The sequence below is a fragment of the Hyla sarda genome, chromosome 1 (genome assembly GCF_029499605.1).
Source record: "Hyla sarda isolate aHylSar1 chromosome 1, aHylSar1.hap1, whole genome shotgun sequence".
NCBI lineage: Eukaryota > Metazoa > Chordata > Amphibia > Anura > Hylidae > Hyla > Hyla sarda.
Window position 1 is genome coordinate 345155073 of NC_079189.1, and position 26314 is coordinate 345181386.

At 42.2% G+C, this 26314-nt stretch overlaps 1 protein-coding gene across 13 annotated transcripts in view; it reads right to left on the reverse strand.

Moving 5' to 3' along the window:
- LINGO2 (leucine rich repeat and Ig domain containing 2) overlaps positions 1-26314 on the reverse strand; it is a 1627476-nt gene that overhangs the window by 281644 nt on the left and 1319518 nt on the right. Inside the window, exon 1 of one of the 13 annotated variants that reach the window (XM_056521068.1) lies at positions 3049-3395. The exons of the other annotated variants lie outside the window; for them this stretch is intronic. The gene's annotated coding sequence lies outside the window, so the exon portion shown is untranslated. Of the gene's footprint in view, positions 1-3048; positions 3396-26314 lie in introns of those variants that run through there. 13 annotated transcript variants of the gene reach the window in all.

Consider the following 26314-nt stretch of genomic DNA (forward strand, 5'->3'; position numbering starts at 1 on the left):
AATGTGAATACTTTGGAAGCTGCGTTGCAGGATGAGGGATACGTTTTAGATTGCGAGGGGTCTGACCGCAATCTCCTGTACAGGGCCCCTGCTCTCCCCGGTAACAGAGTGTGTCGAAAGGCCGCCTCTTCATGCGGGGGAGGAAACGTTCCGTTCCCAGAGAGAGCCCCATACAGGAGATCGTGGGGGGTCCCAGTATATATATATATATATATATATATATATATATATATATACATATATATATATATATATATATATACCCTATCCTGCAGAGGATGAGTTTTTGTTCATGCTATATCTCCTTTAAGCTGAGCCTTCCTGGTCTATACAGATTACTTTCTAGCAGTGTCCTCATCACAGACAGGGTTACAGTGAAAGGTGACACTAGTAGATTTACCACCATTCACAATAGCTGAAGCTCAGAGGTCAGCCACCCCTCTTTGTGGAATGACCTCTACACAGGTCACAGAGCATGCCTAGTGAATTAGCCCATTCATGTCAATAGGATCTGGGCCATACTATTGTGTCTAAGTCCATGTGGCTTCCACTTTTAGTGGTGGACATGGGCCAACAAGTGTACTATAACAACCCTGTATGCAACAAATTGGGATGCACTGCAGTATGTCTCGAGACATCTAGTTATGAAAACGTCTGAACAGCACAGTTTTGGCAATTTGAGCTCCAGTATCTCTGGAATCAGAACAGATAATTTAACCTTCGCTCCCAACATGTGCATCTATGAGCCTTGCACACCCATGTCCCTGTTGATGCTTCACTGGTTGTCCTTCCTTAGAATAGATGCTAACCTCCGCATACTGGGAAGACTGTGATCTAGTCATCTAACCGTTCACCTATGTCTCTTACAACCTTATACTTGTCTTTTTTTCCTGCTTCCAACCCATCAACTTCAGGAACTAACTGTTCCCTTTTGCCTCATTTATATCACACTCCCACATTTATATCACAGGGTTTTCTTACTCGTTCAGCTTTTTAAATGCAATTGTTGAATACAAATATCATATATGGAGGACAGGTAAAAGAAAACCTCCTATTTTTAAATCCATTCCTGGCTTTGTATGCTATAAGGCTATGTTCACACAATGGAATTTTTATTCATAATTCCGCATTGGAATTCTGCATGGAGATTCCGCACCAGCAGAGTCCCATTGATTTCAATAGAATTTGCTCACATATCTGTTCACATAGCAAGATTTCCAATTAAAATTCCAGTGTTCAGTTAAAAAAAAAAAAAAAAAACTGTTCTGCAGACTCTGCACAGAAATCCATTGACTTCTAAGAGACAACACATTTCTAAGCGGTCCTAGCACCGACATGTTCGGCTCTTAGCTGTAAGGGGAATGTCTGGAAGGAGATTTTGCGTGCCGACATTCCATCATGTGAACATAGCCTTACTGCAATTAAAAACCTGAGTGTGTAAACATACCCTCACAGGTTCCATTGCCACAAAAAAAATCAATGTATTTCACTTCATCGGTGGTTTTAATGTAATAGCTTATCAGTGCATACATGAAGGAGGAGGAGCCTAATAATTCTACTAGCAATACCAAAAGTTGGATAACTGGATTTTTACAGCTTGTGTTAAAATAGCTTTTTTTTTTTGTCCAGCAGAATAGCTCTGTAGCCACATAAAAGCAACATATTTAGCATTTATGGTGTATTGGTTTGCTTCTGCTTCCTTATAACACACATACATCATTGCTGTGCAACACGCTTGGTCAGCAAAACACCGCATGTATCTGGGCATCCCATCAGGTGTGTACAGCAGAATTTAAGTGTAATCACATACCATAGTTGCAATATCAGTTGTTCTTGAATGCCGCTAAAATAAGTCCCAAGATAACATTCTGTAGCATTTGTAATGAGGACTATAGTTCAACAAGGTAACACATCACAATGATACCTCTTCTCTTTGCCTGTCGGTGCCTTAATAGCTTATTATAATAGCACGTAATAGCATGTCCCATTTCAAAATAAATACTGTATACTGCTCTCTGTAATGAACTGCACAAAACTGAATATACACATAACCTCATATACACAAATGATCATTCCTTAGGCATCTGAAAGTCAGATAGATAGATAGATATGAGATAGATAGATAGATATGAGATAGATAGATAGATATGAGATAGATAGATAGATATGGGATAGATAGATAGATATGAGATAGATAGATAGATAGATATGAGATAGATAGATAGATATGAGATAGATCGATAGATAGATAGATAGATATGCGATAGATAGATAGATAGATAGATATGAGATAGATAGATAGGAGATAGATAGATATGAGATAGACAGATAGATAGATAGATGGATAGATATGAGATAGATAGATAGATTTAGGTAAAAAGTAAAAATAATAATGACAATACAAGGCCTATGTGTTCATTTATACAGGAAAAAATATAGCCAAACTTCATATGACAAAAAAGAAAAACAACAATTATATTCAAAAATATTCTTTACAATTATTCTGCCATCTCCCTAGAATCAAATAACATAAGTCCTTCAGCATCATAGTAATGTCCTGACCATATATTGTTTAATTTCACACATCCAGAATGAACTATATTTCAGTCTTGATTCCTCGTAGCAAACACATGCAATTCCTCCCTCATCTTCCAAATGCATTCTATACGTGGAACACTCCTACTATCGAATCTCGAATCCCACTCTTCTTGTGGACAGAGGGAAAATTACAATTTCTAAAATGTCAATGACTGTGAAGCACTAAAAGTAGAAACCACATGTGACACCCTGGAAAGAAAAAAAAGCAGAATATGCGAAAAAGCACCATGCAAAGCTCTCTCCATTCATTGTGCCATAGAACTGGCTGAGCAGTCATCCTATGATTAATTCCTCCTAGCACGGTCTAACACTGAATGGAAGGAAGAGAACGCACATTTCCACAATGTCTGTAAATAAAAGGAGAAAACCGCCTGAGATGGATCGCCGCAGCTTCTATGTGAAGAGCAGGAGCAGGATGGCATATGTGAAGAAAATAATAAAATCCCTTACCATTCATTGATCTCTTCCTGGCTGTGCTCATGTTGCAATGTGCATAGCAGTTAGTGACTGCCTGTCTGTCTCTAAAAGCCTCACATCTGAAGAGGAAGACACAAACATTCCCTTTGCTGTTCATTTAACCTTGCACAGACAGCAGCCTTTCATAGGAACAGTTTAGGATTCCAGCTCCTCATGGGGTCCTCTGTGTGTGGCTGCGAGGCCAAGTCATTGATGGGGAACAGTGATGGATCATCCTCAATGTCTTGGTATAGTAACCTAATAAACTCCAGAGGTAAAGGACACCAGTGACGCCAAGCAACCCGATTGTTCATAGTAACAATGGTTCTCCTGTGGGGCTGCTGAGCCCGGTCAGGTGGTCCTCCTGTCTGTTCCCTAAATTTGGGCACTACCTCATTCCCTTAATTAACCCCTTGAGAGCCAGCCGGGGAGCTGCTCTGATTATACCGTAATGGGTCCATCAGGTACAATTAGGTTCCAGGAGAAACACTACAGTTTGCATGAAAACTCTTACAGTAAACAATTCCTGGTCCTCGGTCTCCCGTGAGGGTACCATCGTAATTAACCCTCAGAGGTCTGGTCTATTAGATGTACTCTAATCATTTCTAGTGCCTCAAATTAAGTTCCCGAACGTTGCGCTAAATGGATATTGTGCTATGCAAATGCTTCAATTAATTACAGTCTCTCAGAAATCATTCCCTTTTACTACTGGGTGGGGCATTTTGTGAAAAATAAAGCGGCGAGATGCCTGCATCATTTATAAGGTATCATTCAGTAACCTGCATTCATTCCTACTTGTAAATAATATAGAAATAATAATATTCTTAAATATAGAGAGAGAGAGAGAGAGAGAGAGAGAGAGAGAGAGAGACAGTCAGTCCAATGGAAGGGACCCAGCACAGGATGATCACCAGTGTGGTGCCCGTACTCCACTCACTTGCCAAGAGTGGGGTTAGATACAGAGCCTCACTTCGAGGAAACAGCGCCAATCACCAGGTCCGGTTATAGTGCAGGCTTTTTATTGCATCAGACCATTGTTTTTGCTCTGATGCAATAAAAAGCCTGCACTTTAACCGGACCTGGTGATTGGCGCTGTTTCCTTGAAGTGACACTATATATATATATATATATATATATATATATATATATATATATATTCATATTTCATTTTTCTTTTACTTTTTACATCTATCTTTTGCAATAATGAACTGTATTTATTTTAGGATTGGTCTAGGTAACTAGTGACCCCTAAGGCACTGTATGCATTAATGGTTTGCAGGTTTGAAAAAAAAAACTCTACCGAAGTAGTGTTACTGGAGCTGTAGTGTACATTGAAAAGACACTCAATAGCCATACAAGAAGGTACCTTTGTGTGAGGTTGCTCTGACTACACCACAATAGAAGGTGAGGTTTTTAGTTTACACAGTATGCAAAGACAAGAGGCAGTAACAATACAAGGGCAGACACAGAGACAAGAGTACGGGAAAGATGTAATACAAGCCACAATGGTGATGTGATGAGTGGATGTGATATTTAGTTATGCAAATACACAAGATGGAAAACTTGTCTAAAATTGATTTTTAGTTATATATTTATTATATATATATATATATATATATATATACACATATATTTATATATATAATTTATTTTTAAGATGATATATATATATATATATATATATATATATATATATATATATATTATTATTTTTTCATTGCACCCAGATATGTTAGATGCCTGCAAGACTCAGCATGCAGTTACAGCTCAGGCAGATGTGGGTCTTAAAAGTGCTTCCCACTCTGCCTTATAAAAAGGCTGTCAGAGGCTACTTTTGGGTAGTGTACCTCTTGGTGAGAGGTGCTTTACTGCTGTACCTACATACCTACCCAAAGACATTTTGCCCAGTTTTCAGATTTTAAAAGAGAGCACATTGCACTGGGACAGTTTGATATATGACCTAAAAACACGTCTTTTAGGGTCTATTCACACCAGGGGTATAGTTACTGGGGGAAAACAAGTGTGGGAACTTCCACTCAAGGGCTGGTCCTGCTAATGGGAATGGTGTTCCTGCTGTGGAAAAAGTGCAGGAACTCAGATTCACACGTACAGTATCCTGTGCAGATTTGATACACAGGATTTCAAGCTGTGTTCAGTCATTTAGTTTACATTGAAATATGCAGCAGAAAATCATGCTCATCAAATATGCGCAGAATACTGTACGCGTGAATAGACCATTAACCTCTTAAGGACATAGGGCGTACCTGTACGCCCTATGCATGGTATTTAAAACGGGGTCACGCCGTGACCCCGCGTCATACCGGGTCTGTCCCGGTGGCTAATGATAGCTGGGACCCTGGGCTAATAGCGTGCAGCACCGATCATTGTGCCGTGCGCTATTAACCCTTTAGACGCTATGGCTTTGCAGGGATCAATGTAAAAGATTAGTGTGTGCAGTGTTATAGCCCCCTATGGGAGCTATAACACTGCAAAAAAAAAGTGAAAAAAAGGTTAATAAAGGTCATTTACCCCTTCCCTAATAAAAGTTTGAATCACCCCCCTTTTCCCATTAAAAGACTGTGTAAATAAAAGTAAACATATGTGGTATCACCACGTGTGTAAATGTCCGATTTATAAAAATATATAATTAATTAAATTGCACAGTCAATGGCGTAAATGCAAAAAAAAATTCCAAAGTCCAAAATAGCGTATTTTTGGTCACTTTTTATGTCATGAAAAAATTAATAAAAAGCGATCCAAAAGTCCGATCAATAAAAAATGGTACCGATAAAAACTTCAGATTATGGTGCAAAAAATGAGCCCTAATACCACCCTGTACGTGGAAAAATAAAAAAGTTGTAGGGGTCAGAAGATAACAATTTTTAACATATACATTTTCCTGCATGTAGTTATGATTTTTTTCAGAAGTACGACAATATCCAACCTATATAAGTAGGTTATCATTTTAATCATATGGACCTACAGAATAAAGATAAGGTGTCATTTTTACCAAAAAGTGCACTGCGTAGAAACAGAAGCCACAAAAGTTAAACATTTTTATTTTTTCTTAAATTTTGTCGCACAATTCATTTTTTTTTCATTTTGCCGTGGATTTTTGGGTAAAATGACTGTCACTGCAAAGTAGAATTGGTGGCGCAAAAAATAAGCCATCATATGGAATTTTATGTGCAAAATTGAAAGCATTAGGATTTTTAGAAGGTGATGAGGAAAAAATGAAAATGCAAAAACGGAAAAACCCTGCGTCCTTAAGGGGTTAGCCAGCCACATCGCAGCCACGGCCCCTCATGATGTCACGGCCATGCCCTCTCAATGTATGTTTATGGGAAGGGGCGTGACAGCCTACAGACTTGCATTGAGAGGGCATGGCCATGACATCACGAAAAATGCTATATCTGCAAGTTATCTTCAAGGGGGTGGGGCCAAAGCAAATTGAATTAAAGCATACCTCAATAGCAAACTTTTAAATGCCCTCATCTCCTATATAATACCCCTAGCATGAGGGCATTGTTAGGCTGCTTTCACACTATAAAAACACTTCCGTTATGAACGTCCGTTAGGAAATCGGCGGTTATACGGCCAGTACAAAATCACTAACGGCCGCTATAAAATCCCATTATAGTCTATGGGATTTTTCTAATAGCTTTTTTAACCCATTATCGCCCGTTATTAATAATGGCCGTTATTCTGTGACAGGCGAATGAACGGGAGTAATAGTGCATGCACTAATATTCCCGTTACTATCGCCCGTCACAAAATAATGGCCGTTATTAATAACGGGCGATAATGGGTTAATTTCGTACCGGCCGCATAACTGCCGATTTCTTAATGGGTGTTTATAACGGAAGGGTTTTTATAGTGTGAAAGCAGCCTTACCGATTCAGCAGGCGCATCGGTCTTTAATGATCACAGGCAAATACTCCAAGCCCAGGGAAATAACTAGAAATAATCAGGCATTATAGAAGACTTTTGAATGCCCCCTCTTGGGCTGTGTTCACAAAGGCAGTTGAGATGCCTTTGTTGATTGCCTAAACTATAATTTGACTTATACATTGAAATAATTATTAAAATACTCTGCATGTCTTCTAAAGCAATAACCACCAACTAAGATGTGTGCTTTAGACAGTAGAATTTACACTTTTATATTGCACACAACTATCATGGTTTTACTCTGATTTTTTATATGATATTTTTTCTTTTTTTTTTCTTTTGCGAAAAACCACAGCAAAACTCACTATGAAATTAACATATTAACATACTGCCATCCTAATGAGGGGGACTGCCACCTAATGTGGGGGAACATACTGCCAACCTAATGGGGGGTGGGGGGACTGCAACCTAATGTGGGGGGAACATACTGCCAACCTAATGGGGGGAACTATACTGCGGGAACATACTGCACCTAATGTGGGGGAACTATACTGCCAACCTAATGGGGGGGGAACATACTGCCAACCTAATGGGGGGGAACTGCAACCTAATGTGGGGGAACATACTGCCTACCTAATGGGGGGGCTGCAACCTAATGGGGGGAACTATACTGCCAGCCTAATGTGGGGGAACATACTGCCAACCTAATGGGGGGGGAAACTGCAACCTAATGTGGGGGAACATACTGCCTACCTAATGGGGGGGGACTGCAACCTAATGTGGGGGGAACATACTGCCAACCTAATGGGGGGGAACTATACTGCCAGCCTAATGTGGGGGAACATACTGCACCTAATGTGGGGGAACTATACTGCCAACCTAATGGGGGGGAACATACTGCCAACCTAATGGGGGGGGGGACTGCAACCTAATGTGGGGGAACATACTGCCTACCTAATGGGGGGGGCTGCAACCTAATGGGGGGGAACTATACTGCCAGCCTAATGTGGGGGAACATACTGCCAACCTAATGGGGGGGGGGGGGACTGCAACCTAATGTGGGGGAACATACTGCCTACCTAATGGGGGGGGGGGCTGCAACCTAATGTGGGGGAACATACTGCCCACCTAATGTGGGGGAACATACTGCACCTAATGTGGGGAAACTATACTGCCTACCTAATGTGGGGGAACATACTGCCTACCTAATGGGGGGGGGGCTGCAACCTAATGTGGAGGAACATACTGCCTACCTAATGTGGGGGAACATACTGCACCTAATGTGGGGAAACTATACTGCCTACCTAATGTCGGGGAACATACTGCACCTAATGTGGGAAAACTATACTGCCTACCTAATAGGGGGAACATACTGCCAACCTAATGGGGGAGAACTGCAACCTAATGTGGGGGAACATACTGCCTACCTAATGTGGGGGGAACTATACTGCAAACCTAATATGGGAGAACTATACTGCCAACCTAATGTGGGGGGAACTATACTGCAAACCTAATATGGGGGAACTATACTGCCAACCTAATTAGGGGGAACTATACTGTCTACCTAATGTGGGGGAACTATACTGTCTACCTAATGTGGGGGAACTACAACCTAATGTGGGGGAACATACTGCCAACCTAATGTAGGGGAACTACAATCTAATGTGGGGGGAACTATACTGTCAACCTAATGTGGGGGAACTATACTGCCAACCTAATGTGGGGGAACTATACTGCCTATCTAATGTGGGGGAACTATACTGCCAACCTAATGTGGGGGAACTATACAAAAATATAAAATTGTACTATTCTGATCCCTGTAACTCTTTTATTTTTCTGTATATGGGGATGTATGAGGGTCATGTTTTGCGCTGTGATTTGTAGTTATCGGTACCATTTTTGTTTTGATGGGACTTTTCAATTGCTTTTTTAGATATTTTTTATGGTATTTGAAGTGACCAAAAATGGGCAAATCTGGTTAGTGCACTATTACGACTTTTGAGGCCCCTCTTTTGATTTTGCCTAGGGCCACGCTAAGCCTAAAATCGGCCCTGGGTGTCAGAACACACAGAGCATTGCATATGGGGCCGTGGTGGGTCACTCAGTGATTGGCTGAGTTGGTTCCTGCAGGGTGAAAACATCACCTGAAAGAAGCAGGAAGAAGCAAAGAGCATCGGGGACCGGAAGCCATTGGAACAGCATTGACAGGGGACAAGAACAAAGAGACAGATACATTTGCACAGTCTAAATACATCACCTCACTGGATATTCTTTTGGTTTTAGGGTGGAACAGAACAAGAATGTCAGAGCTGCATCATTGTCATTTATAACCAATTTCTGAGCAATATTTGTCTACAGTAAACTTTATCCATTTACAGTATAACATTGTGACACATACTGTAAGTATAGCTTTGCTTTAATAAGTCCTGCTATATTTATTTCATATGCGATTATTGCCTTGGGATAATGAGAGTTTTATTATATTTAGGGCAGATGCATTTATATCAGCTGTATGGTGTGAAGGTAACAACGGCAGGTGATATTGAGAAAGTACTGAAGATAATTTCCCCTCTGAATAATAAGCTTTATTCTGATCGCCTGGAGGCTTCAGTGGCACATCGACTATCTGACTAGTACCCACCATAGTATTCAGATTAGGAAAGATATGCATGTTTTCAAGAGGTGAGATGTTCTGTTAGGTGCGCTGTGCTGCAGAGAGGTGAGATTTGCTTTCTGAGGGTGAGATGTGTTAATATATATAATTCTGTACATAATAATAGATACTGAGGGTTTTCAAGAATTCCTAATATATCCAATAAAGTGTTGTGTGGGTGTATTAGGGGGTCTCTAGCCTGCATGTAATATTAACAGTAGTAGAAGTTTACCATGAAATGCCTGGGCACTGTATGTCATAATTATTATTTTATTATTATTATTATTATTATTATTACTCATACACTATATGGGAGAATTATTTATATGTAGTAGTTCTATTTGTATGTTATGGTGGCACTATTTATGTGTATATATAACAGTGCTATTTAAAGGGAATCTGTCAGTTGTATTTGCAGCTTACATTGCAGACACTGTTGGATAGCTGTAAGGCCAGACCTAAAAAAAAAAACAGCAAAAACGCCCCCCAAAAAACTGCCACAGCCTTTTCCTACGTTTTAGAAGTTTTTCTGGCGTTTTTGTCTTTGAGTGAAAAATGCATTTTTGGCCCCTTTGGTGTTCTTTTCTAAATTTGTTGGGTACCAAAATAAAAAATAAAAAATAGGAACCTAAAAATGTAGCTGTCAATAATAAAAATGTTTAATAAAAAAAGTTTTTTTTTACTTTTTTGTTTTATTTTTTTTTACATTTTTTTTAGGTACTGTTCCATGATGGGAGTAGTAGTTCCTGAACTAATGTCACTCCTGACACCCGATTCGATTGTCCTATCTATTGCAGAGATGCGGAGCGGCCATATTTTCCGCCCAGAGTGGTGATTGGCCAGATGGTGGCAGCCAATCACTGCTCTGGAAATATGAATCAGTGATTTGAATTTATATTCACAACATTGGCTGTCCGGAGTACAGAGCAGAGATGCGGAGCGCAGGAAAAAGCCGCTCCGCATATCAAGGATGAAGGACAATCACAGCTGTGATTTGTTCTTACCTGCAGATACTACTGCTCCCAACATGGAGCACACTCAGCTCCATACTGGGAGCTGTAGTATCTGCATTAACCCCTTAAGGACCCATGACGTACCGGTACATTATGAGTCCGCTCCCGTTCTATAACGCGGGGCCACGTCTAACAACGGCCGGGAGCCGTGACTAATAGCGCGCAGCACTGATGGCAGTGCTGCGCGCTATTAACCCTTTAGACATGGCGTTCAAAGTTGAACATCGCGTCTAAAGTGAAATTAAAACAATGCCGGTGAGCTCAGGGAGCTGTTCGGGATTGCCACGGCAAAATCGCAGCATCCCAAACAGCTTACATGACAGCCGGAGGGTCCCTACCTGCCTCCATGCTGTCTGATCACCGAATTACTGCTCAGTGCCTGAGATCCAGGCATGAGCAGTCAAGCGGCAGAATCATCGATCAGTGGTGTCTTATGAGAAACCATTAATCAATGTAAAAGATCAGTGTATGTAGTGTTATAGCCCCCTATGGGAGCTATAACACTGCAAAAAAAAGTGAAAAAAGTGAATAAAGATCATTTAACCCCTTCCCTAATAAAAGTTTGAATCACCCCCCTTTTCTCATTTAAAAAAACAAAACTGTGTAAATAAAAATAAACATATGTGGTATCGCCGCGTCCAGAAATGTCCACATTATAAAAATATATAATTAATTAAACCACACGGTCAATAGCGTACGTGCAAAAAAAATTCCAAAATAGCGTATTTTCGGTCACTTTTTATATCATGAAAAAATGAATAAAAAGCGTTCAAAAAGTCTGATCAATACAAAAATGGTACCGCTAAAAACTTCAGATCACGGTGCAAAAAATGAGCCCTCATACTGCCCCATATGCGGAAAAATAAAAAGTTATAGGGGTCAGAAGATGACAATTTTAAACGTAAAAATTTTCCTGCATGTAGTTATGATTTTTTCCAGAAGTAAGACAAAATCAAACCTACATAAGTAGGGTATCTTTTTAATCGTATGCAAAAGAAAATGCAAAAACTGAAAAACCCCAGGTCCCTAAGGGGCTAATGGACAGATCTCAGCGAGTGTCACTTCTGACACCCGCTGCAACGCTCCTGTATAATGTATATATGCAGGTGGCCTGACGCTCTTCTCTGGTCCCCTGCACTGACATATATATATATATATATATATATATATATATATATATATATATACATATATATGTATGTATATACCTATTCATATTTCCCAGTTGTGATTGGCTGGAACCATCTGGCCAATGACAGCTCTCTGCGGGAAATATGAATAGGTTTATATATAGAGAGAGAAGAGTGGCCGCCCGCATCTATACATTATGCAGGAGGATGTCAACGGGTGTCAGAAGTGACACCTGGGGCGATCTGTCAATTAGTACATGTACTACTACTCCCATCATGGATCAGTGTGTTCCATGCTGGGAGTAGTAGTACTACCTAAAAAATTTAAAAAATCTAGAAAAAAGTGAAAACAGTTAAAAACGCACACACTTTATTCAACACATTATTAAAAATACATTATTAATAAAAAGTTTAACAAAATTAATTATATCAAGTATATTATTTTTACATTTAAATGGCCCCTTTCTAAATTTATATTATTGTTGGTTACTTTTTTAGTTCCCTGCCCGCTAATATAAATTGATCCCTGTTTAAAAATTTATAAAAATGTCATTATAAAAAGATCAATTTCGTTTAGTACAATTTTTTCCATCACTACTGTATCTTTTTTTTTTTTAATGGTACCTAACAAAATTTTATTAAAAAAGATATCTCCATTACTTTTTTGGATAGCTAAAGTCCAAAAAAGAATAAATACCGCCAGCTGGAAAACACCAAAAGGATTTAAAAAAATGCAAACTGAAAAACGCCAAGTGGATCTTGCATTTTGCAGTTCCCTATTGACTTGCAGCTAACATCTTGCCGCAGTGTTTTTTCAGAAAAAAAAGCCATGCGGCAGAATGGGCATTTTTATTGTTTTTGTAAAAAAAAAAAAAACAAGTGGAAACCTAGCCTTAGGGTATAAAAGTAAACTATACCTTTTCTAGAGCTGATGGTCATTGTTAAACTTACAGAGAGAGCCCTATACATCAGGCAAGGCAGGACTAGGAGGTGAGGACAATCGAGGAAGTGTGCCAGGCTGTATCACTTGAGCAGCTCTACCCGCCTTTCAAACACTTGGCTGCATCATCAGCTCCAGTTTGTTGTTCTACCCTAACATTGTGTCTGCCGCTCTTAGAAGCAAATAAAGCTGACAGGCTCCCTTTAAATGCATTACTTTTTTTTATGTAGGGGACTTATGGGTGACAAATGTCCAACAGATGGCATTCATCAGAGCGTCCATATACTTTGCGTATAACATCATGCACCATATATCTTTGGACATCTTGGCTTTAGGATCTTAAAGACTGTGCTTATACTGTACAAACAAATATTAGGTTACAGATTTTAGTTTAAGTACAGGGAGCTGACGGCTGCAGAACATAAATAGCAACTTCAGTCCTTGGAGCATCTGTAAGTGTGGAATACTAAGAAAAGCGAAGATGAAGTCCAGTATCTTAAAGGTCTATACATAGGCTGAATGGGCAGCTTGGTGACATTACCTAATGTGCTGGATGTGCAAACTATAAAGTGTGAGGTATTCTGTAAGGGATAGTGGAAGAAAGAAGAATTCTTGATAACAAAGTTAGTTGGTCCCTGACTTTATAGTTGATGCCATGCAGTGACTGCAGGTTAACTGTACACTGATGTCTTGTCCCCCCAGACTCACAGATCCAATAAGCCAATAGGTGCCATGGGTATAAACAGATTATCTGTTACAGAATGGATTCTTAGCTCCCCAACACCTATATGAAACTAATCGGATAACTATGGCTCTTATTTGGTTCAGTGGAAGCTATAATCACTGAATAACAGATTATTGACCCCTTAGCATTGAAAGCAGAAGAAAAAAGGAACAATAATTCTCATCATAAAAACAACAGCATGATTGCTTAATAGGTTATAGCTCAATAGCTATCTGTCTGCCCCAACAGCGCTTCTATGATCATATGCCTCCGCAGAACTGGCCGGCCCGATGCGCTGCTGTTAGACTACTTGTCATTCATAGCGCTGTGGAGGCATATGATCATAGAAGCGCTTTGGGGGCAGACATATAGCATTATCTGGCCCCCACAGTGCTTCTATGTACATATGCCGCCACAACACTATGAAAGACAAGTATTCTTTCAGCAGTGCATCGAGCCGGCCAGCTTCCCAGCCAGATGTGCTGCTGTTAGAATACTTTTCATTCATAGCGCTGCCAGGGGCTTATGATAGTGCTACGGGGGGTGTATATATACACATGCGCTGCGGATGACAATACCTATATAAATGCGCTGTGGGAGGGGCATATGATTGCACTGCAGGGGACAATACCTATATAAATGCTCTGCGGGGGGCAAGACTTATATAGCGCAGCAGGGAGCAAGATATATAGAAGCGCTGTGGGAGCCAGACATATACCCCCCCCCCAGTGATACTATATATCTTTCCCCACCGCAGTGCTTGTATTTGAAAACTCCGCCGGGAGGTCTGAATGGCTAACAGTACCGGCCATTCAGGGCTCCCAGAGTGGAATTTAAAAAAAGAAAGTAAGAAACATCACATATCGCAGGGTTGCGGACCATGCCGCCCGCTCCCCTGTTTAATAACTTCGAATCGCATAGGGTCTCAGAAGTGAGACCCGGTGGGATCAATCCCTCAGCCTCTGTACTACAACCCCCATCATGGACATAGTCTGTTCCATGATGGGGGTTGTAGTACAAACACTAATGTAGCCTCCCTAGTCACTGACAGACTCCCGCAGCCAGTGAACTACTACTCCATCATGGAAACAAGGCTGTTCCATGATGGGAGTAGTAGTTCAGCTGTGGGAGTCTGTAGGCAGAGGTGTTAAAACAGCCGTACATCACAGATTTTATAACGGGTCTTAACAGATGAATATGCCCGTTATTTTGACAACGTTATTCAGCCGTTAGCACCTGTTATTTCATCACAGAAAATGGATGTTTAATAATGAATACTCATGGTGTGAAAGGGGCTTTAATCTCTTAAGGACCCAGGGCGTACGGGGACGTCCCCACACCCTGGGCCTTAAGGACCCAGGACGTCCCCGTACGTCCTGGCGTTTTCCAGTCTCTGCCGCACGCCGGGCAGAGATCGGAACTGGATGCCTGCTGAAATCCTTCAGCAGGCATCCAGGGCAAACGCCGAGGGGGGCCATGTAGGCCACCCATGTCGGCGATTGCCGCAAATCGCAAGGGAAATCGCCCTTGCGATCTGCGGCGATACCGGGCTGATCGGGTCTCTGGGACCATGCTAACGTATAGGAGCGAGGTGGCAAGCCTGCCACCTCCTCCTATACCCTGCGATTCGTCGGTTAGTTAACCGACCAATCGCAGGAGGGGGGGTGGTTACTTCCTCCCGTCCTGCCCGGCCCCTGAAAGTCCGGAGAGGACGGGAGGAAGACCGGAGGACGCTGCGGGGGACGGGGGAGTGCTGGGGACCGGCCCCGGTACTTACCTCGTCCCTGAAGACCCGGATCCCGGCGAGGAAGATGGCGGCGGCGGCGACAGGTGAGTAGATCTTCAGCCGCGGTCGGGCCCTTTACAGCAATGCACGTCGCCGTAAAGCGACATGCATTGCTGTAATAGGACCCTGTAAACTACAACTCCCAGCATGCCCAGACAGCCCTTGGCGTCTGGGCATGCTGGGAGTTGCAGTTTTGCAACTTCTGGAGGTCCACAGTTTGGAGACCACTGTGCCCTTCCAGATGTTGCAAAACTACACATCCTCAGCATGCCCTTACTGTCCAGGCATGCTGGGAGTTGTAGTGCTGTAACATCTGGCCCTTCAGATGTTGCAGAACTACAACTCCCAGCATGCCTGGACAGTTTTGGCATACTGGGGGTTGTAGTTTTGCAACATCTGGAAGGGCACAGATTGGGAACCACTGTATTAGTGGTCTGCAAACTGTAGTCCTCCAGATGTTGCAAAACTACAACTCCAAGCATGCTGGGAGTTGTAGTTCGGCAACATCTGGCTCTAAAGATGTTGCCGAACTACTACTCCCAGCATGCCTGAGCATGTTCGGGAGTTGTGGTTTTGCAACAGCTGGAGGCACACTGGTTGGGAAACATTGTCTGTTTCCTAACTCAGTGTTTCCCAACCCCTGTGCCTCCAGTTGTTGCAAAACCACAACTCCCAAACATTCTCAGGCATGCTGGGAGTAGTAGTTTTGCAACAGCTGGAGGTCCCCCCCCTGTGAATGTACAGGGTACATTCACATGGGCAGGGGGCTTACAGTGAGTATCGGGCTGCAAGTTTGCAATGCAGCAAATTTTGCGCGGCAGCTCAAACTCGCTGTAATCCCCCGCCCGTGTGACTGTACCCTAAAAACACTACACTACACTAACACAAAATAAAATAAAAAGTAAAAAACACTACATATACACATACCCCTACACAGCCCCCCTCCCTCCCCAATAAAAATGAAAAACGCCTGGTACGCCACTCTTTCCAAAATGGAGCCTCCAGCTGTTGCAAAACAACAACTCCCAGTATTGCCGGACAGCCGTTGACTGTCCAAGCATGCTGGGAGTTTTGCAACAGCTTGAGGCACCCTGTTTGGGAATCACTAGCGTAGAATACCCCTATGTCCACCCCTATGCAAATCCCTAATTCAGGCCTCAAATGCACATGGCGCTCTCACTTTGGTGCCCTGTCATATTTCAAGGCAACAGTTTAGGGTCACATATGGGGTATCGCCGTACTCGGGAGAAATTGACTAACAAATCTTGGGGGTCTTTTTCTCCTTTCACCCCTTATGAAAAGGGGAAGTTGGGGTCTACACCAGCATGTTAGTGTAAAAAATATAAACTTTTTACACTAACATGCTGGTGTTGGCCTATACTTTTCATTTTGACAAGAGGTAAAGGGGAAAAAAGCCCCCCAAAATTTGTAACGCAATTTCTCCCGAGTACGGAGATATCCCATATGTGGGCGCAAAGTGCTCTGGGGGCGCACAACAAGGCCCAGAAGGGAGAGTGTGCCATGTACATTTGAGGTGATTTGCACAGGGGTGGCTGATTGTTACAGCGGTTTTGACAAACGCAAAAAAAACAAAACCCCACATGTGACCCCATTTCGGAAACTACACCCCTTACGGAATGTAATGAGGGGTGCAGTGAGAATTTACACCCCACAGGTGTCTGACAGATCTTTGGAAGAGTGGGCTGTGCAAATTAAAAATGTTGTACAGCCCACTGTTCCAAAGATATGACAGACACCAGTGGGGGGTAAATGCTCACTTTACGCCTTGTTACGTTCCTCAAGGGGTCTAGTTTCCAAAATTGTATGCCATGTGGGGGTTATTTTGCTGCCCTGGCACCATATGGGCTTCCTAAATGCGACATGCCCCCCGAGCAAAATTTGCTCTCAAAAAGCCAAATATGACTCCTTCTCTTCTGAGCATTGTAGTTCGCCCGTAGTGCACTTCAGGTCAACTTATGGGGTACCTCCATACTCAGAAGAGATGGGGTTACAAATTTTGGGGGGTATTTTCTGCTATTAACCCTTGCAAAAATGTGAAATTTGGGGGGGAAACATACCTTTTAGTGAAATTTTATTTTTATTTTTTTACATATGCAAAAGTCGTGAAACTCCTGTGGGGTATTAAGGCTCACTTTATTCCTTGTTACGTACCTCAAAGGGTCTAGTTTCCAAAATGGTATGCCATGTGGGGGATTTTTTGCTGTCCTGGCACCATAGGGGCTTCCTAAATGCGACATGCCCCCGAGCAAAATTTGCTCTCAAAAAGCCAAATATGACTCCTTCTCTTCTGAGCATCGTAGTTCACCCATAGTACACCTCAGGTCAACTTATGGGGTACCGTCATACTCAGAAGAGATGGGGTTACAATGTTTGGGGGGTATTTTCTGCTATTAACCCTTGCAAAAATGTTAAATTTGGGGGGAAACACACATTTTAGTGAAATTTTATTTTTATTTTTTTACATATGCAAAAGTCGTGAAACTCCTGTGGGGTATTAAGGCTCACTTTATTCCTTGTTACGTACCTCAAGGGGTCTAGTTTCCAAAATGGTATGCCATGTGGGGGATTTTTGCTGTTCTGGCACCATAGGGGCTTCCTAAATGCAACATGCCCCCCAAAAACCATTTAAAAAAAAGTACTCTCCAAAATCCCCTTGTCGCTCCTTCGCTTCTGAGCCCTCTACTGCGCCCGCCGAACACTTTACATTGACATATAGGTATGTGCTTACTCGAGAGAAATTGGGCTACAAATATAAGTATACATTTTCTCCTTTTACCCCTTGTAAAAATTCAAAAATTGGGTCTACAAGAACATGCGAGTGTGAAAAATGGAGATTGTGAATTTTCTCCTTCACTTTGCTGCTATTCCTGTGAAACACCTAAAGGGTTAAAATGCGGACTGAATGTCATTTTGAATACTTTGGGGGGTGCAGTTTTTATAATGGGGTCATTTGTGGGGTATTTCTAATATGAAGACCCTTCAAATCCACTTCAAACCTGAACTGGTCCATGAAAAATTGTGAGTTTGGAAATTTTGTGAAAAATTGGAAAATTGCTGCTGAACTTTGAAGCCCTCTGGTGTCTTCCAAAAGTAAAAACACGTCAATTTTATGATGCAAACATAAAATAGACATATTGTATATGTGAATAAAAAAAAATATTTGGAATATCCATTTTCCTTACAAGCAGAGAGCTTCAAAGTTAGAAAAATGCAAAATTTTCTAATTTTTCATAAAATTTTGGGATTTTTCACCAAGCAAGGATGCAAGATACCACAAAATTTTACCACTATGTTAAAGTAGAATATGTCACGAAAAAACAATCTCGGAATCAGAATGATAACTAAAAGCATTACACTCGCATTTTTACACTCGCATTTTCTTGTAGACCCAATTTTTGAATTTTTACAAGGGGTAAAAGGAGAAAATGTATACTTATATTTGTAGCCCTATTTCTCTCGAGTAAGCACATACCTTATATGTCTATGTAAAGTATTCGGCGGGAGCAGTAGAGGGCTCAGAAGCGAAGGAGCGACAAGGGGATTTTGGTGAGTACATTTTTCTGAAATGGTTTTTGGGGGGCATGTTGCATTTAGGAAGCCCCTATGGTGCCAGAACAGCAAAAAAAAATCACATGGCATACCATTTTGGAAACTAGACCCCTTGAGGAGCGTAACAAGGAATAAAGTGAGCCTTAATACCCCACAGGGGTTTCACGACTTTTACATACGTAAAAAATAAAATTTTCACTAAAATGTGTGTTTCCCCCCCAAATTTCACATTTATGCAAGGGTTAATAGCAGAAAACACCCCCCAAAATGTGTAACCCCATCTCTTCTGAGTAGGGAGGTACCCCATAAGTTGACCTGAAGTGCACTACGGGCGAACTACAAATGCTCAGAAGAGAAGGAGTCATACTTGGCTTTTTGAGAGCAAATTTTTCTCGGGGGGCATGTCACATTTAGGAAGCCCCTATGGTGCCAGGACAGCAAAATAACCCCCACATGGCATACCATTTTGGAAACTAGACCCCTTGAGGAATGTAACAAGGGGTACAGTGAGCATTTACCCCCCACTGGTGTCTGTCACATCTTTGGAACAGTGGGCTGTACAAAATTTTCAATTTGCATAGCCCACTGTTCCAAAGATCTGTCAGACACCAGTGGGGTGTAAATTCTCACTGCACCCCTCATTACATTCCGTGAGGGGTGTAGTTTCCGAAATGGGGTCACATGTGGGGTTTTTTTTTTTTTGCGTTTGTCAAAACCGCTGTAACAATCAGCCACCCCTGTGCAAATCACTTCAAATGTATATGGTGCACTCTCTCTTCTGGGCCTTGTTGTGCGCCCCCAGAGGACTTTGCGCCCACATATGGGGTATCTCCGTAGTCAGGAGAAACTGCATTACAAATTTTGGGGGGATTTTTTCCCTTTTACCTCTTGTCAAAATGTAAAGTATAGGGCAAAACCAGCATGTTTGTGTAAAAAAATTTATTTTTTACACTAACATGCTGGTGTAGACCCCAACTTCACCTTTTCATAAGGGGTGAAAGGAGAAAAAGTCCCCCAAAATTTGTTAGGCAATTTCTCCCGAGTATGGAGATACCCCATATGTGGACCTAAACTATTGCCTTGAAATACGACAGGGCTCCGAAGTGAGAGCGCCATGTGCATTTGAGGCCTGAATTAGGGATTTGCATAGGGGTGGACATAGGGGTATTCTACGCCAGTGATTCCCAAACATGGTGCCTCCAGCTGTTGCAAAACTCCAAGCATGCTTGGACAGTCAACGGCTGTCCGGCAATACTGGGAGTTGTTGTTTTGCAACAGCTGGAGGCTCCATTTTGGAAACAGTGCTGTACCAGACGTTTTTAATTTTTATTGGGGAGGGGGGCTGTGTAGGGGTATGTGTATATGTAGAGTTTTTTTACTTTTTATTTTATTTTGCGTTAGTGTAGTGTAGTGTAGTGTTTTTAGGGTACAGTCACATGGGCAGGGGATTACAGCGGGTTACCAGCTGCGAGTTTGAGCTGCCGCGCAAAATTTGCTGCATCGCAAGCTTGAAGCCTGACACTCACTGTAAGCCCCCTGCCCATGTGAATGTACCCTGTACATTCACAGGTGGGGGGGGGGGGACCTCCAGCTGTTGCAAAACTACAACTCCCAGCATGCACAGTCTATCAGTAAATGCTGGTAGTTATAGTTTTGCAACAGCTGGAGGCACACGGGTTGGGAAACACTGAGTTAGGAAACAGACAATGTTTCCCAACCAGTGTGCCTCCAGTTGATGCAAAACCACTACTCCCAAACATTCTCAGGCATGCTGGAAGTAGTAGTTCGTCAACATCTTTCGAGCCAGATGTTGCCGAACTACAACTCCCAGCATGCTTGGAGTTGTAGTTTAGCAACATCTGGAGGACTATAGTTTGCAGACCACTAATACAGTGGTTCCCAATCTGTGCCCTTCCAGATGTTGCAAAACTACAACTCCCAGTATGTCAAAACTGTCCAGGCATGCTGGGAGTTGTAGTTCTGCAACATCTGAAGGGCCAGATGTTACAGAACTACAACTCCCAGCATGTCTGGACAGTAAGGGCATGCTGAGGATGTGTAGTTTTGCAACATCTGGAAGGGCACAGTGGTCCCAAAATTGTGGACCTCCAGATGTTGCAAAACTGCAACTCCCAGCATGCCCAGACGCCAAGGGCTGTCTGGGCATGCTGGGAGTTGTAGTGTAAGGGGACCAGATGAAGCAGTCCAGATCGCTTTATGGCGGTCTGGACTGCTGCAAAGGTCCCGCGCCGCTGCCGAAGATCAACTCACCTGTCGCCACCACCGCCGTCTCTGCCGCCAGGATCCGGGTCTTCAGGGACGAGGTAAGTACCGGGGCCAGGCCCCAGCACTCCCCCGTCCCCCGCCGCGTCCTCCGGTCTTCCTCCCGTTTTCCCCGGACTTCCTTTACCAATTCCACTTTGCAGTGACCTTAGTCATTTTACCCAAAAATTCACGGCGAAACGGAAAAAAAATAATTGTGCAACAAAATCGAAGAAAAAACGCCATTTTGTAATTTTTTGGGGCTTCCGTTTCTACGCAGCGCATATTTCAGTAAAAATGACACCTTAACATTATTCTGTAGGTCCATATGGTTAAAATGATACCCTACTTATATAGGTTTGATATTGTCATACTTATGGAAAAAAATCATAACTACATGCAGGACAATTTATACGTTTAAAAATGTCATCTTCTGACCCCTATAACTTTTTTATTTTTTCATGTACAGGGCGGTATGAGTACTCATTTTTTGCGCCGTGATCTGAAGTTTTTATTGGTTTGATTTTTGTTTTGATCCGACTTTTTATTCATTTTTTAATCGTATAAAAAGTGACCAAAAAACGCTTTTTTACGTAAAAAGTATTTTTTTTTTACGTGTATGCCATTGACCGTGCAGTTTAATTAACAATATATTTTTATAGTTTGGACATTTACACAAGCGGCGATACCACATATGTTTATTTTTATTTTTATTTACACTTTTATTTTTTTTATGGGAAAAGGGGGGTGATTCAAACTTTTATTAGGGAAGGGGTTAAATGACCTTTATTAACACTTTTTTTTAACTTTTTTTTGCAGTGTTATAGGTCCCATAAGGGGCTATAACACTGCACACACTAATCTTTTACACTGATCCCTGCAAAGCCATAGCGTCTAAAGGGTTAATAGCGATGCACAACGATCGGTGCTGCACGCTGTTAGCCCAGGGTCCCAGCTATCATTAGCCGCCGGGACAGACCCGGTATGACGCGGGGTCATTCGTCGATCAGACACCGAGGAGGCAGGTAAGGGCCCTCCCGGTGTCCTGTAAGCTGTTCGGGACGCCGTGATTTCACCGCAGCAGTCCCGAACAGCCCGACTGACTAGCCGGGATACTTTCACGTTCACTTTAGAAGCGGCGGTCAGCTTTGACCGCCACTTCTAAAGGGTTAATACCGCACATTGCCGCGATCGGCGATGTGGGGTATTAGTCGCGGATCCCGGCCGTCGTTAAGGGGTTAAGGGGTTAAAGGGGTACTCTGGTGGAAAAAACATTATTTTTTTTTTAAATCAACTGGTGCCAGAAAGTTAAACATATTTGTAAATTACTTCTATTAAAAAATCTTAATCCTTCCAGTACTTATTAGCTGCTGAATACTACAGAGGAAATTCCTTTCTTTTTTAAACACTGATGACATCACGACCACAGTGCTCTCTGCTGACATCTTTGTCCATTTTAGCAACCATGCATAGCAGATGTATGCTAAGCGCAGCATGGTGGCTTAGTGGTTGGCACTGCTGCTTTGCAGTGCTGGGACCTTGGGTTCAAATCCCACTAAGGACAACAATAAATAAAGTTTTATTATAATAACATCAGCAGAAAGCAGTGTGTTCGTGATGTCATCAGAGAGCATTCCAAAAAGAAAAGAATTTCCTCTGTAGTATTCAGCAGCTAATAAATACAGGAAGGATTAAGATTTTTTAATGGAAGTAATTTAACTTTCTGACACCAGTTGATTTAAAAAAAAAAAAATGTTTTTCCACCGGAGTACCCCTTTAAGTCTTCAGTCAGTTTTAGCATAAATCAAGTAACAGCGTACTAAAAGACCCACAATTGCATTAAAGTATGCAACAGTGGCTGCTTATCAAGTTCAACTGCCCCTGTGTAAGTTTTACCTCACATTTGTACCAAGTGAATTGTCTGTTGTATGTTACGGATCTGCAGCCAGTTTGGTAAAGTTTAAGCCGTTACCCATAGTTTTGGCATTTGAGGATTTATTTCCTGGCACCCTGATACAAATGACTGCTTCATTGGAGTCGTGGTAAGTGGAGTTCACACAGTACTACAACCATCATCATCTCCGCAGATCCACACCACCACCGCCACACTCTTGGCACCATCAACAAAATCACTGCCAGCCTAGTATTCCAGAAATAGTAAATGTTAATTATTCAGCCTTAATATCTCATTACAACCTTGGCATCACCACACTTATACTTGCAAGGAGGCTAAAAGGGGGAATCAGTAGACTGTGCAAGAATCATAGGTGCCCTCTTTACAAAATGTCAATGTTTCTTATAGTGAGGTGAACAGGTGGGTTTTCACCAAATGTATGATGTAACAAATCGGTAATCCTGGTCTCTTCTTGGTCGGCCACTGATACAGTGGTGTTTGCAAGAGATGACTAAAACCGATGAGATTTATTTAGGTAGGTTTTGCACAAAGCCGATATTAAATTCATTTCAGATTTAGCAGATAATTTGTATTCAGCCCTACATTCCATGGACCGGGTACAGAGAGCCCTTAGAGTGCATAGCAAGATCACTTACTTCCGTGGGCTATAAATTTAACAGGGGTTCACAATGCACTGCTGTTTACTGCATAGAAGCTGGGATGCCTGTTAAAATGAAAGAAGTCCTTGCTCAGCATGGAGTTATGGGGTCCCCCCCAGAAGTAAAGGATGCAACAGCTTGTAATGTGTGTTCTGGCTATACAGCCAAGCCCAGCTTGTACTTAGCAGGAGGCAAGCACTGTATGCCTCCTGCCCTGTAATTATTCATACCTATGGCCATAGACAACTGTGGAACTTACTGAAGAGGAGCAGGGACACCTTTCAAAATGTCAATTGTCATACCCCTCTGCAAGGAAGTGTTGTAACACTTATTGCTCCCCACTCCTGTCTCCAGTGTCCTCATCTACACTACAACTAAGATTCGATAAGAAATATTTGTAGAATATTAGCCCAAAAATCTTATGAGAAAGCATACAGTAGTCTTAACCCCCTAAGGATGCAGGGTTTTTCAGTTTTAGCATTTTCGTTTTTTTCCTCATCACCTTCTAAAAATCATAACACCTTCAATTTTGCACCTACAGACCCATATGAGGGCTTATTTTTTGTGCGACCAATTGTACTTTATAATGACATCAATCATTTCTAGACATGTGCAATTCGGTTCGGCACAAATGTCTAATTTACCGAATTTTACCGTTTTCGGGCATTCGGACCGATCCGAATGCACGAAAACATATGTTGAACATTCCCGAATAGCCACGATAATACGAATAGCAAAATAACGAATGCATTTCTTATCCATAAACGAACATAAAGAATTAATTCTAATAACAAAAAAAATAATAAAAAAGATGCAGTAGTGATGGAAAAAATTGTATCTAACGAAATGTATCTTTTTTTTATTATGAAATGTTTATTAATTTTTAAACAGGGATCAATTTATGTGATCGGTTAAAGCACTAAAAATGTAGCCGACAATAATAAAAATGTAGTGTGTGCGTGTTTTTCACTTTTTTTATTTTTTACATTTTTTAGGTAGTACTACTACCAGCATGGAACACACTGTTCCATGATGGGAGTAGTAGTTACCTGTACTAATTAACAGATCGCCGGGGTCCCTTGCGATCCTCTTGTATAATGTATAGATGCGGCGGAGGCTCTTCTATGGTCCCCTGCACTCACGTAAATATACACATATTCATATTTCCTGCAGAGCTGTGATTGGCCAGATGGTTCCAGCCAATCACAGCTCTCTGTGAGAAATAGGAATATGTGTATATATACGGCAGCGCAGGGGACCATAGGAGAGCGGCCGCCGCATCCATACATTATACAGGAGCATCACAGCGGGTGTCAGAAGTGATACCCGCAGTGATCTTTCCTTTACTACAAGTACTACTACTCCCAACATGGAGTACACTCTGCTCCATGCTGGGAGCTGTAGTACCTGCATTAATAGACAGATCGCAGCGGGTGTCAGAAGTTACACTCGCTGCGATATGTCTATTAATGCAGGTACTACAGCTCCCAGCATGGAGCAGAGTGTGCTCCATGTTGGGAGTATTAGTACCTGCAGTAAGGGACAGATCCCAGCAGATGTCACTCCTGACACCCGCTGCGATCGTCCTTATGTGAATGTCAGGATCAGCTGTTCTCAGGGCTACAGAGCCGGGAGAACAGCTGACGCTGAGCCATGGGTATACATCGTATGTCTACTGCCCAGCAAGAACTTACAGTGAGCCTGCAATGTGTATACAGTATACACATTGCTGGCTCACTTAACCCCTTGCTGAGCTGTGCGCTATGCGCAAGCCCAGCAGGGAAAGAGTTAACTTACACTTCTGGACAGTGTAGGTTAACCCTTTGGGCGGTATACACTATATACAGCTATCTATAGATAGCTGAATATAGTGTATACAGAAGACGAAGTCCGCTTACTTCCCTCGAGTACTGGGCAGGTCCGTGTAGCTCCGCCCCTAGTGATGACATCATTAGGGGACGGAGCTACAGAAGGGAACTAGGCTAGTTAATCTGAAGCTCTGTTCACATTGTCCGTTTTGTATAATGTGAACAGACCCTTCTGGCAATGTCTACCCAGACAGGGAGACTCCAGCTGTTGCTAAACTACAACTCCCAGCATGCCCAGACAGCCAAAGGCTGTCTGGGCATGCTGGGAGTTGTAGTTTTGCACCAATTGGTGGCTCCCTGTTTGGGTAGACATTGCATCATGGGTGCTCTCCCCAGCGGACAGCGCCAAAAATGTCATAACCAATTTTTTGTGTTTTTTTCTTCTCATTTCAGATCCGTGTATGCAGAGGATTACTGCGGATTCGATGGATTATGGCGGATTATTATTATTTTTTCTTTTTAAAAAAATGGTTAACGAGGGCTGTGGGGGAGTGTTTTTTTAAATACATTTTTTTTCCCAATGTGTTGTGTTTTTTTTAAATTGAATTTTCAGGCTTAGTAGTGGAAGCCGGTCTTATTGAATCCAGGGCTTAGCATTAGCCCCAAAAACAGCTGGCGCTAACCCCCAATTATTACCCCGGTACCCACCGCCACAGGGGTGCCGGGAAGAGCTGGTACCAACAGGCCCGGAGTGTCAAAAATGGCGCTCCTGGGCCTAGGTGGTAACAGGCTGGCATTATTTAGGCTGGGGAGGGCCAGTAACAATGGTCCTCGCCCACCCTGGTAACGTCAGGCTGTTGTTATTTGGTTGGTATTGTGCTGAGAATGAAAATACTGGGAACCCTATGCGTTTTTTCTTTTTTCTTTTTTTTA